The sequence below is a fragment of the Chlorocebus sabaeus genome, chromosome 4 (genome assembly GCF_047675955.1).
Source record: "Chlorocebus sabaeus isolate Y175 chromosome 4, mChlSab1.0.hap1, whole genome shotgun sequence".
In the NCBI taxonomy this organism is placed as follows: Eukaryota; Metazoa; Chordata; class Mammalia; order Primates; family Cercopithecidae; genus Chlorocebus; species Chlorocebus sabaeus.
This window is the reverse complement of record NC_132907.1, coordinates 89,685,923-89,700,602: the sequence shown is the minus strand read 5'-3', so window position 1 is coordinate 89,700,602 and position 14,680 is coordinate 89,685,923.

The following is a 14,680-nucleotide window of genomic DNA, read 5'->3' as shown; positions in this document are numbered from 1 at the left end:
ACTTTCTGCTCTCTTGACCCTTAGATTACAGTGAAGGGGAGCTTTACATTGCAGAGATAATAAATGCATAAAATAAATTTTCCATGCACAAAAGCAATGGAAAAATATCACAGTGTAGCAGGGTGAAGAACACCATTTGGAGGAAGGCAGGGAAAGCAGCAAAGGCATGCTATAAAGTCCGTCATTCCAGAGTTACTTGCAGTAGAGAGTTTTTGAAAATTAAAACAACATTGTAAGCGGTGAGAAACGTCAGGAAAGCCTGTTTCCAAAGGCATGCTAGAGCCAGCTTGTACCAGTGAGGTGGTTGTTAAACACAGCCATGGTTGATATTTTAATTATGTGCATTTAAAATTCAATATATTCTATGATAGAAAAAACTGATAAATACTGAGTGTATATCACTGCGGAATTACTTGAGTGCATTTTGTTACCACTTAGGGTCTTGGGGCTGTTCAGCCTCTTGCATCTGAATGATGCAACACTGTACAATGATGCTGCTGCCTAGCCTGCCCCACCCATGTTCCGTGAGTCATGTTTGTAGATTGAAATTGACCGTGGTGGGAATGTTTACACCATGGATATTGGCAAATGAGACCTATCGGGGCCTTTGTCTCACCCCTCTGAGAACTGGCTGGTGGTTAATCATTTACCAGCACATCACTGTCCTTACCCCAGGTTGACATCCTGACACCTTGATGAGTTCTGCTCTGCGGGACATTTGCCACATCAAATAAAAAGCATACAGAGCTTCCAGGAGGGCAGGCGGAGTGGCAGCCCATTCATTTTTGATCCAGATGCTGGCCTTAGCCATGTTTTCTTTGTGGTGCCATTTCCTGCTTTGTCAGAAGCCTTCCCCGTCGCCTGTCCTCTAGGTCACCTTGAGACTGTTCATGCAGTCATCCTCCCCAGCAAAAGTGTTTCAGTTCCAACATTACCTGGAAAATCCTAGAAAAGCAGAATCATTCTAACCTGGAATGACTTCTAACTCAGGGGATTTCAGAGTGTGGAAAGTTGAGCCTGCATGATTCTGATACAACAGCTAAGCTCCGTTTCTGACCAATTCACCTGCCTAACGCTTAGGTTCTTGGACTGGCTGCAGGAAGTGAGTTTAATCTGGGAGGCTGTGTCTTCTTCATCATGGTGTCCTTCATGCCTAACAACAGGTTCTTTTAAAAAGCCCCTGGGCTCTTTGCAGTAAAATCAAGCAGCATGGGAATCCCTGGGCCACTCAGAAGCTGCACCTGCACTATGGATGGGGCCCTGCATGTGGCAGGACAGCCCGGGCAGCTGCTGTGGGCTCTAGAAGCCTGGGAATGAGGCAAAGAAAAGATTGAGTTAGAAAATCCTGCAGTATTTTAAATGTGATGTTTCTACCTTAGGTCACATGATGCAGCTACCGTCCTCCAAATCTGTTTCACAGTAATATTGTCTGGGAAAACATTTAACAGTGACTTGCATTTAGTTTGGAAAAAATAGTGACTATTTTTATAGAAATAAATCGAGGCACTTTTGTAAATAAAAACATAGATTGATGCATTCATTCTAGGTTCCATGTCATGACTGAAAAAGACCCTCAACCGGAAAATTCTCACTTTCGGCAAATATGCCCAAGCTATACCCCACCTGAGCTGTTGGGTTTGGCACCTTATCTTCGATCCATTCCAATTATAGGGAACAAGAAAACTGCATTTTTCAGTCAATTCAGAGGGGCACATCTTTAATTGTACCACTTACTTGTGACAGCTTGCGTCCAAATCGTCACAAAGTCAGCAGCTTCGCCCATGACGTGATTGTGTATGTGTGTGCTGTGTGTGCAGATGTGCAAGAGGGAGGGAACAGGGAGAAGGGGATCATAAGTTGTATGTGGTTTAAGCAATGCCAGCAGCACGAGTCTGTGGCAGGAGCTGGATGCTGGAGCTGAGAGACAAAGTCGGCCTACCTGAGGGATACAGACATGTTCTCTAGAGGTAGTGCCATGGCTGCGTCCCGAGTGATGGGCTGAGTTTATTTAACACTTCTTCTCCTGGCTAAACAGGGATTTTGTTTTCCAGCAGTCAAGCCAGGCGGAGGGGCTGGAATTTGGGAAATGGGTGTATAAGAGGGAGGTAGGGAGGGAGGAGAAGGAAGGTGGTGTGGCTCAGGACATGCCTCCTGGAGCCATTAGGGAGGGGATTCTGCATGAGCCGTGATTGGCCAAGTTCCCCTTTCCAAAGTGGGCTTCCCTGTCCCCACAGGTAAAAGCCAGAGCCCTGTGAGGTTGACAGAAGCTTGCATGGGTAGGGGGAGGTCCCCCTTTAAGCTTCAGCCTGGTCTCAGGATTCACAGTGGGTTTGAGAGATAGATCTAGTCTTGAAGCATTCGGAGGTTTTACTTTTTTTTACAATTTGTAAAAGCATTTCCCTGTGCCATGTGATACACTAAGCAGTCATCAAGTGTTTACAGCTCAAAACAAAACTGGCAGAAAGGCACTATTGTGCCCATTGTTTAGAGGTGCACATCAAGCTGGACTGTTGTCCCATTGCTTATTTTGAATTTATATTGGATTTCTCATGCAGAGTTTTGAATAATATGATACTACTGATAGTGGTGTATTTTTTTCTTTATTTTTAAACAATTTTATTTTATTTTATTTTAAGTTCCAGGATACATGTGCAGGACGTGCAGGTTTTTTTTACATAGGTAAGTGTGTGCCATGGTGGTTTGCTGCCCCATCGACCCGTCACCTAGGTATTAAGCCCAGCGTACATTAGCTATTTTTCCTGATGTTCTCCCTCTCCCTGCCCATCCCTACAGGCACCAGGGTGTGTTTTTCCCCTTCCTGTGTCCAAGTGTTCTCATTGTTCAGCTCCTGCTTATAAGTGAGAACATGAGGTATTTGGTTTCCTGTTCCTGTGTTAGTTTGCTGAGGATAATGGCTTCCAGCTCCATCCACGTCCCTGCAGAGGACATGATCCTGTTCCTTTTTATGACTGCATAGTATTCCATAGTGAATATATCACATTTTCTTTATAGTGGTATATTTTTTCTAGTAAACATAAGAAACTTAGTTCTAGAATTTCGAATGTCTTCATTAAAAAAAAATGTAGATAACCATCCAGATGAAGTGTTTCTTACTAACTACCAGAAGTTAGCTTCTGATTTGTAAATGGGAAGCTACTCAGATAGCATCTTTGACTGGCATTTTTGTTGTATTATGATACTTAAGCAGGACTTGAACACTACTGTAGGAGCAGAAGTCAACTTGTCTATGTTAAGTTCACACATTTGGTCAGCATTTGTTTGCTGAACACCTACTGATACTCATATTCATTGTTAGTAAGCTATGGCAAACACTGGGTGAGAAGTCAAGTTGAGCTGCCCTCAAAGTTCTTCGGCTCTGGTAGGACAGACAAGTAAAAAAGTTAGTTTTCTCTGCAAACATAGAGTCCTTCTTCCCATTCCAGCTCCTGGTGAAGGTGTTCTGTAAACTGCCAGCAATTTCACGCAGTGCTTAACCAAAACACAGCCTTTGCTCATATTGCCTTCCAGTGTGAGGAAATTCTAGGTTTCAAAACATAGGTTCATGGTATCATTTAGCTGAATATAACAATATTACTTTTCATTCATGTGCACTAAAAAAGGACTTAGCATCTCTTCAAGTCTGTTAAATTTGCCTTATATAAGAGCAGTCTTTTTACTTAATCTTTTTAAATCTCTTGATAAATGATCAACCTCCACTTGTGTCCCTACATCCTGGTGGGAGCCTTCCCAACACTACCAGCCAGTCAGCTGTAGTCGTATCTATTTCTGGATTCTGTTAGACAGAGTTCCACTCTGTCCCTTGTGGAGAAATGCCAAACAATGATCATGAAAGATAATCACCACGTTTAAAACATGTCACTTTATATGTAAAGTTTTGCTTCAAGTTTAAAGTTGAACATTCTGGATTATAAATTTCTAGGAACATTTGGCTATGTTTTAAATGTACAAGTGGACATGGTTATGATGTCACATTTTAGAAAGAATGTACGTTATGAACAAACAGCAAAAAGGAGCTCTAACACACCAGTCTGGCCTTTTTCTATTTTCCCCTTTAAAGTTGGTTTCAGGTTATTTGTAGCAAATACCAGGTAAACTGGGAAAACTTCTAAATGTTTTCACACTTTCCTTCATCCTTTACAGAGAAACTCATCACCTCCTACCATGATAGTTCCCTTCAAATGGGGACTCCCATATTACACTAAAGTAAGTAATGTCAGATTATGATTTTAAAATGAAGGTAAAAATTTACACACAACCTAAAAGTATGACCACTTTGTTTCCTACTAACCCTACATTGAAATTCTGATTAATCCTAAAGAAAAGCGCCAAGATTTTTTTCCCCTTAGGACTGCATTTAGATGGTCTAAAATATTAGCAGGGATTATTGCAATCTGCCCCCAGAGTTATCTTTATCTTCATTTTGCATTAAAAGAAGACATGACTGTGCTTTTCTTGGAATGGCATGAGACTTGTGGGAGAGGTTTGCAAAATAAACATCACCACTTATATTGTGGAGGGGAAGGCATACATATGGTGCCGCAAAATGGAAACTTATATTATGCAACTTCATGGATGGCATCTGGGCAGACATAGTTTTTAACCAAACCTTGCTTTAAGGAGAAAGAAAGCACAGAATATTCTTTTCACAGGAATGCTGGCAGGTGCAAAATCAAGCCCAGGTTGTCTCCATAAGGTAAAGACTCAATATTGAGCAAAGTTAAACAAAATCTCTGCATAAGAGGTGTAAAAGCTACTGGATTTTTGCACCGACTTAATGTAGAATGGCACTTTTCTTGTGTTATAAAAAACAAAACAGCACCAAAGCCTAAATAAAGGCATCTTATGGATCAAGCATGCATAATAACTAACGCGCAGTCTAACGGATGTGGAGAAAGACCTACGTTGTGAGCAAGTTGGAAGGGAATGCTTTATAATCCGTCACTAACACACTGCTTTAAAAGTTCTAGAAGAGCTTTTAGCATATCAAATTTACAATTATTATTTGTAGTTTGTGATTTGGCTACAGAAGTATTAAACACTTTATTCTTTCAAAAAAGTTGAATGTTTCTTTCCCATACATTCTTTCTTCTTATTTTGACAGTGACAATTAGTTTTTTCTTAATATCAAGTGCAAACATACAGTTAAGAAATTAATATTTAAACCCATGGCTTTATAGTATATGCAACTGATGATCATCAAATATATGTAAAAATATAAGAATTCAAGAGTTTAATTCCCTCTTCCTTTCAGAATTCTGGACTTCTTATTGCATTTCAGTCTTTTTGACATTGAGGATCCAATTTCTTTCATACTCTTTCCATTAAAAAATTAAATATTATTTCCAAAATTTGTAATTTTTTGGAACCACATTTTTCCTTCTGTGTTCTTCCAGGGAAAGGTAGAAAAACTGGGATTGTTTCTCCCCTGTGGGAGTCTCACTTTGGCCTATGCACTAGCCAGGGCTTCAGAGGATACACATCTTCTACCACAAATACCTAGGGCTCCATTTCCTACATGCACATATGCAAATATAGACATAGCCATATGTGCTTTCTATAGGGGTGTTAAGTTAGACCTTCAAAACAGAAGGTGGTCTGAAAATGGTCTCCCACTTAGGATCAAAATACGAGATAGTTCACAGCCCTGCAACAAGAGGTTATACCACTCAGTCCACTTATCACTTAATCCATGGTGGTGTTTTATGAAAAGCTATATCACTAAGTTTAGAAATATTTAGGTTAAATATATGGTATAATTTTTGTATTTTATAATTTTTGAAATTTTAATTTTTAATTGTTTTAATACTTCATTTTTAAAACACCAGCTCTCCCTCTGTGGTTTACAAGAAAATTTTTAAAAGCTTTTCTTTCCTAGAAATGCCTTGTTTAAAAACTAACAACAACATGCTTCACACAGACAGCAACTCAGAAGATAAGAATAAAACAGGCAACTTATGTTATAACAGAAATGGCCTTTTTGTAAATAATATGCTTTCAGAATTGACATACTCATTCCACTTAAAACTATAAAAACGTATTTTGCATTTACTTTTGTATAATGAAATAAGCACATGGCAACGTGATTCTGTCTTTGCAAAGCCTGTAGACTGTATTAATTACGGCAGCTACCTGTATTTGCGATCATCCAGCTCACTGTTAAGAATAGCTATTTTAAAAATCATTTCTGCAAATATTCCCAGTGAACCATAAAATGTGCCTTAAAAACAAATACTACTAATGTCAAGTGTGTTTTGTGTATCTATCAGTCTTTTTAAAAATATATTTTAGTAAGGTTATTTTGATAGATAACTTTAGGAAACTTTTCTAACCTGTTTTAAAATAGTCCGTCAAAAACATTAGGAACAAAGCCCAGTATGAATATAAATTATTTGTCAACATATGGTAGTGGAGGGCGTTGCCGAGCTCAAAGTCCGCACAAAGAGCAGGCATTGTCCCTGGTGATGAAGTTCTCAGAGTGAAGTTCTATGGTGGCGGCAAGAACTTGCTCGCATGTTCTGGGCTACAGCACTTGGTAAAGCAAAGGACAGCTGCAGCAATTCTACATAATTAGTCAAGGTCAGACACTGCAAATGGAGGACATTCACCATTTGTCAGGAGAACAATGGAAGGAGACCTAAGCATTCTCAACTGGGAATGGCTGTGAGCGGATCGCATTGAATATGGGGTGAAGCAAGCCTGCCCTCTTTTGTGCTCACTAGAAGGGGGGCAGCCACTCAGGACAATTCAAATGTTAGCACTAGCAAGGCTAACCAATGTCACAAAACACAATCTTGTTTTAACTACCAGAAGCATATGTTCATTGACACAGTGTAATGTTGGTGACACTTGAAGAAAACAGTGAAAGAAGAAACGGGAGAATAAATGTATTTTTTACGTGTGCTTGGGATTTCATGTTTCCTTCATCCATTCAATGGTATAATCTTTTAAGTTACCAGTTGATGCAATGTAATCCTTTAAATAAAGGGATGATTACTTTTAAATGAACAGTAGAGCTTTGGAATGAGGAAAAATACGTCGATTAAGGATGAAATGCTTTTGTCTTAATGGTTGCTTATAGAAGTGCTTTATTTCTAAAAGGAAAAATTAAACACATGCAAATCGTCAACTAAAATAAATTTAGAGGAAAACTTTCAATACTGATAGAGATCTGCATCCCACTAAAACATTCCAATCTGCCCAACAAGCAAGAATATAGTGTAATATTTGTAAAGCTGAAAAAGTCTGGGCTAGTTTTGAGTAAAAGGGAACAAGGAAATTGGTGTTTAAGTTGAGATTCTCAAAGGTTTGGGAAGGTAATTTATTTTTAAATGCCTGCATCATATCCAGTGAAGAGGAAAGCTTTCAGTTTGTCCCTGTCCTTGTTTTTGTGTTGCCCTTCCCAACTTGAGCAAAGAGAGGGCCCGTGCTGGCCTAAGGCAGGGCAACCCGGGGTCCGCTGAATGCTCTCTGGGCATCCTCCGCCTCCTGCCCCAAAGCAGGCCCTTGGGAATGAGCCAGGACCGCCTGGCAAGAGGGGCCACTGGGCTGTGGGCTGCAGAGATTGCTCATCAGCCCGCTCTCTCCGATCACAATTTCCAGGTGACATTCATTCTTTGGACTCGGGGCCCTCATTAGTGTCTCATTATAATGTCTTCCCACAAATCAGATTTATTTCACTCCATGCACTTTGCAACAGAATTTTCTCCTGCACTGGGAGGCAAAAAAAAAAAAAAAAAAAAAAAAGACAGTCAAAGAATGACTAAAACTAAGAAGTTAGTGTCTCTCTCTCTCATTCTCTCTCTCTCTCTCTCACACACACACACACACACACAATCTGTTAGAAATTACAGCGTGCATTATGTTTGTAGGAGACTCCAGAGGCGAGAGGTAGTTTACTACCTTTCAATTATACATTGCAGGAATTCATTATCTCATTATGTAACAAAACAATACATTTTAGTCTTTTAGCACACTTTCATTTTCAAGTGAATAAGTCAGAATAAGAAGAAACTACAAGATCCCCTCCCACTACTGCAATCAAGGCAAGTGAATTATACATTATATATAAATTTCCAGGATTTTATAAAAGGAGTAGGTGTGTGTATCCATGCAGTTATCCAGTGTACGCATGCCGATGCACACACACGCACAGAGAGTTTGGATCATTTTCTTCCATCCTTTCAGCTAAAAAAATAATCCTCAGCTTTCTCTCTCAGAAGCCCTACTTACCTCTACATAAGACAAAAAAGGAAGAACAAAATAGCACAAAGTATGTCATCTCTAATATTAGAAGCATTTCTCCCACATCCCTCACATCTTCCAGGTTTTCTCCTATGTCTTCCAGAGGAAATGATAGCATCTGCTGTGTAATGTAGGTAAATCCCCACATGCGAGCATACAGACCCATTAACTTTTTTATTTTTCCATAGCACCGTTTATCCGAGGGCATCATAGCAAATTACATTCTTTGAATTCTCACTGAAATATATTCAGCAATTAAAAATGAAATATACTATTAGATCAATTCTTCCTTTGTAGTATTTGCTTCATCACTCTTTATTTACATTTAGAAGAAATGCTGCTGTTTCTACGTAGCAGAAATACATTTGTTGCAGTTTCTTTAGGATGACTGTTTAGGAAAATGCTCACAAGTGAACCCGTTGTGCAGCACCACCCTAGTATCCATCCCTTCATCCACTAACTACTGTACTAAGTAGGTTCCTGGTAGTTAATCATGTCAGGGAAAATGATACACAAAGCACACCAGGCTATCCATTGTTTCAATTTAATCTGAAGGGGGAATAATAACTGCTAATGTGAGATTATGATTCAGCATGTTTATTACAATGCCATTATGTCTGATTATTTTTATTTCAGTCACTAACACATGCAATTAACACAGTCTCTAAGGACTTAAAGGCAGTTCTATATTTATTTCTGATCTGAAATGTGACTAGTATTGATTAAACTAATATCAAGAAATTATATTTATCATTAAACATCCACTAGTTAAGCCTCAGCCTTTGATAAATGAAGAACGGTTTTTACAGCTGGAGAGAAGTGCATTCAGACTAAATTAATTTAACCCTAAAGACAGCCATACACATGTAATATATAGATAACCCACTACTTCACAAAAGATACAATAATTTTCACCAGTTAGTCTTCTTTGAATGGAGAGTAGAAGCAAGCATATTTCGAAGGAAAACTAAAGTGACATTAGTACTGAAGACAGTCAACTTTGTGCTTAACTTTAAATTTAGAAAAAGAAAGAGTACTTAATGTATTAATTATAATCTCTAATTATAACATATTGCATATGATCTCTATCCATCCAGATGGTTAATTTTAGACTTGTCTGCAACTGATCATAAAGTAACCCTAAAGTGAATTAACTAAATAGTTCTGGACAAGGGATACACTGTGCTTTTCTCTTTCTAAATTTAGAAGTGCCTTAAAATTGCTCCTCCCTCCATTAACATATATAAATTTCCTCATATTAACTGCAGAAGGAATGGAGCCTCCGAAGGAAAGCTGGTTCCTCTAAGCTAAAGCTTGTTCTAATTTTTCAAATTAATGCATCTAATTTTCAAATATTAGGTAAAAAAATTCTAAAAGTCTGGGAATCTGTAAATTTGTTCTGTGGTTTAAAAATGTCCTATTTGTGCCATAAAGTAATTGTTTTCAGCTTTCAAGTATCTTAAAGCAGTAATTATTATCATTAATCTTTTTTTAAAGACCAGACTTAAGTTACTTCCTGGTAGTGAATTTTAATGACTACCACAGTATCCCTAATGGGATCCTAGTGACCTCAAATAATTAATGCGCCTCAGAAAGGGCCAGCATTGTAAATCAGGAGCATGCTGGGAAAATCCTGCAGATCCAGCCCCACAGTGCGGGACTGTACCAGCCACAGGCGGATGTGGGATTTTCCACTCTTGGGTTTACATTTAGCCCTCAGAGCTGAATCTTTGCCTCTGTGGAGACAATCACAGAGTCAACCATGGGTCGATGATGCTTTATTGCGCTGTTTTTGTTTCCTCTCCACTCTTGCATTTTCTCTATGCAAATCACTAACTAACTATTCATCCTGCCTGTGGTTTCTTGGGTTCACGCTCCACAAGCTGAGAAGATTGCAGCACTGATGAGGTTTTATGATGAGAAAGGGGGTTGTCTGTTTAGCTGAGAGCACGGCTTCCAAAGCACCTGCCTGAGAGAATAATAAGCATGCACACGCGGACATCCACGTGCACTGCAGAGCTGGAATGTGCTTTTCTGAAGTCTAACAAATGTTTGCAATTCTTCATTGTTTCTTAAGATACTAACAAAGAAAGGGTTAATCATGAGCATAAAAATTCCACCAGAAAATTCCATAACCAAATAATTTATTGTCTGCAAGAATGTGAGAACAAAAAAGAGAAAAGCTAACTTCTGCAATTCTTCAGGATATACTGATGCTGAAGGAAGATCTGGTATTTTACATTAGACAACTCCTAAACTATCACTTGAATTATCTCAGCACGTGACATCATTGAAAACAGTTCCAGAATTCAAACATCCACAGAATGAGGGAGGTATGCACTTAAACAATGGTATTATTAGTGCTGTGACCAAATTGTTTCTTCTTAGTTAACTCTGATTTTATCCCTCTTCTTTTAATTTTGTAATGGCAGTCACTATATTTCTTAGCTCCATTCCAAAATATTAATTGGGGAGCTGCTCATTTATAATAGTGCCAAACTTCTGACAGACAGAAATTTACAAAAGAGGCCCAAGAAAAGCATCCGAAGAAAAGGGAAACTTTTAAACAGAAATGGTGATTTGAAATACTGACCCTAGCTTTAGAATTTAGAAAAGGCCTCTTTTCTGGAGCAGGCGTGTGGACGGTCCAACAGCTCCCTCTACTCCTCCAAGAGGGAAATAGGAAACGCAGCAGGGCTGTATGGATGTGTGAGCAGCCCAGGCTTGGGGACAGCCACATATGTCCTTGTTCCAGCCAGGAGCTCCAAAATGGCCTCGTAAGTACAGCCTAGGCAGAAGATGAGGAAACCTCCTCCCCTCCCCCATAAACACTACCCAGGTAAAACCTGTCACAACTTTCTCTTCATTAGCTGCCTTGATGACTGGCCGGAGGCAACAATTAAAGGGAGTTATTTTATGGCATTATTAGTGCGAAGAGTATTCAAAGGTGGCTCCATTTGTCATGCCTTATTAGCAAAAGCATGGGAAAATATTAAAATAGCAATAAACTCAACCTCCCAATAAAAATTCTGCCAAATCTATTTGACTTTTCCATGTTTCCCTTTATTCCAGCTCCTTCCAGTTTGAAAGAAATGAGACTGCAGGGAATATATACATATAATATTATATATATAAAACATTTGTGCATATGTGCATGTATTTATAACATTTGTGTATATGTGTGTGTGTATATATATACTCTTGTATATACATATCAAACATTTATGATAAATTTATTTACCCTACTCAAAACCTTCCATGTTTTATTTGCCCCAAAGACCACTTATGGCAATTAATTACATGCTATATAATTCGTATATTTAACATTTTCAAAATGTGTTTCCTCTGGGAAAATGATTATATATGCAATTATTACTGGTTAAATCACACTTATCACTTGAAATCCTTTTCCCAGGACACCTCTTGCTCACAAAGCTTCCACTTTGAGTTCTTTTCCTGGCAAGTGTGGTATTCATTCATTCACCCATCCATTTACTCATTGAACCTTACAAAGGACCTTCTGCGATCTGAGTGGGCATGGGAGGGAGATATGCCTGGGAGCTCTGGGAAGGAGAAACACCTCGACTGCTCAGTGTTTGGCAGTGAGGAGAGCAGGCAGAGGCCACCAGAGTTAGAGCTGCATGTCAAAGAAAATGAACATGCCGGCCAGGCATGGTGGCTCACGCCTGTAATCCCAGCACTTTGGGAGCCCAAGGCGGGCGAATCACGAGGTCAAGAGTTCGAGACCAGTCTGGCCAATATGGTGAAACTCCATTTCTACTAAAAAATACAAAAATTGGTTGGGCATGGTGACGCGTGCCTGTAATCCCAGCTACTTGTGAGGCTGAGGCAGGAGAACTGCTGGAACCTGGCAGGCGGAGGTTGCAGTGAGCCGAGATCGTGTCACCACACTCCAGCCTAGATGACAGAGCAAGACTCCTTCTCAAAAAAAAAAAAAAACGAAAAAAGAAAGAAAGAAAGAAAAAGAAATGAACGTGCCTAGGAGAGGCACAGGCACACAACTGTAGCTTCATTTCTCTTGTACAAGCCAGCCATGGCCTGAATTAACTGTGTGTGTGTGTGTGTGTGTGTGTGTGTGTGTGTTTTGGTAGTCTAATGTCTTCATGTGCATATTTAGGGAGTATTGACTTTTGCATACAAGATACACAACTATTACTCTAAGTTAAAAAAAATGCTGTCTCCCATAGTATAATCCTTTCTCATTTCCTCCTTACTGTACACACATACACATGCACACTCAGTGTAATACAATCATTTATCAAATTAAAACAAAACCAAATTACTTAGACTTTATGCAGTACTAACAAAGAAATAGCCTTGTAAAAAATATGAGTTTATTAGCACCCCATCCTCCCAATGTACATTGATAGGGAATATAATTAAATCAGCATTTTTTACTACTCACTCAGCATAAATTGCCGCCAGCTCTGCAAGACTGATAAAATGCATTGTTTGTGTTCAGGAAGACAATAGTCTTTGAGGCTGAAATCTTTCTTTTTCCTCCACTTTAGAAAGAATCTCTCTGCCCAAACCTTGGCAAATGGAGGAAAAATGGTGACTAGCTTCACCCTTGCCATGCCACCCAGAGATTCTCCTCCTGGCAATTGTTAGTGCCCTGTGTTCGTGTCAATGAACCAAGAGCTGACATGTGGTGGCTCTGCTAAGTCACCCACTAGTCATTTGACATCTAGCATTTCAGACATAATAAATCCCACCAACCGAGAGGCAAAAGACCACATATTGTATTGCGTGGTCCTGGTCCCTAAGCCTTCCAGTCCATTTGAACAGGCACTGCGTTGGCTTGAAAAGCTCTAATAAAATCCCACAGACTAGGTGACCTAGACAACTTAAATTTATTTCTCAGTTTTGGAGGCTGGAAGTCCATGCCAGCAGATTTGGTGTCTGGTGAGGCCTCCTCTTTGGTTTGGAGATGGTCAACATTTCACTGAATCCTCACATGACCTTTCCTCAGTTCATGTTTTTAAAGAGACACAGAGAGATCTCTCCTTCTCATAAGGGCACTAATCCCATCACGAAGGCCCCACCCTCATGACCTCATCTACATCTACTCACATCCCAGAGGCCCCACCTCCAAATACTGTCACTTTCTGGGCTAGGGCTTCAACATAGGAATTTTAGACAGAAACAAACCTTCAGCCAGTAACAGGTACTGTAATCCTTTTACATTAACATGACTTCTGTAGTTCACTTTTTTTTTTTTTTTAGAATCGCAGACTGTGTCAAAATGGTGCAGAGTAGTTTTAAAAGACTCCTATATAAAATAAAGTAAATAAAAAATAAGACGGACCCAGTTTAAAAAGGTACCATGATTCCCAAGTGTCCTCAGGACAGCTGGAAATTCCTTGGGGATAGAAGGTGCCCTCACACTCCAGCCCCGCAGGCCACAATGAGAGCAGAGGCTTGCCCAGGGCCTTGCCAGCACAGTGCTTGCTGTGACCTCAAGCTATCCTCACTCATAGTTCACAGTTGTAACATTTTGGGCTGGAGCAGCCACAACATCACTTTGGCACAGCCTTTTCCCGACCCCCGTGGTAATGATTTGCAGGTTGTCTCCCCAAGCTCTCCCTGGCATTTCCACAGACCCCGCCCTTTGTAATTTTCTTCCAACCTTGTCGCTACACAGGTGATTTGCAGGTTTGCCTTGAAATCCCAATTATTTTTCTGTAGACTGAAACAAATTCCTTAACTCTGCTCGACTTCAGTTTATTCTTATATTGTACATGAGCTCATGCTATTAAGAAACATAATCGCGGTGGCGCTGGACTGAGGACAGAAGCACCCTGCGTAATGTACAGTCCCGCATAGCAGAGGCATTCTCCGCGCCAGCGTCCTGCAGAAGAGCCAGCAAAGAGAGGCGTGCGTGGAATTAAAACCCAACCCGGGGCGTCCCCCCGCTTCTCGCTGAGCTCCCGCGACCAACAACGCTCAGAAGTGGAAAGTGGACCAACCAAGAGGCAACCCTTCCTGTTGCCGCTTCCACAGTCAAAAGGCGAAGGCAGAGAGCAAACCTCCAGGAGAGGGCTCTGCTCCACTTTCTCCGGGACATGGAAGGGGCAGGTGTCTGCTTCACGCTGTCATGGGACACATCAACTTCCATCCCTGCTTTACCATTTTAAATGCCCTACAGTGGAGCTTACTTGAAGAAACTGAAAATTTGAGCAGGTTGGGTCTTTGCGTACGTAGGAGAATCTTACCCACACTTGAAGGGTGCAGGTTGTCAGTGTTGATAAAACGAAAACTTCAGCCAAATCAAATGTAAAAGAGTTTAATTGAGCAATGAATGATTCGCGAATCGGGCAGCCCCCAGAACCACAGCAGATTCACAGCGACTCCAAGGGTGTCTCGTGGTCAGAATAAATTGATAGACGAAAAAGTT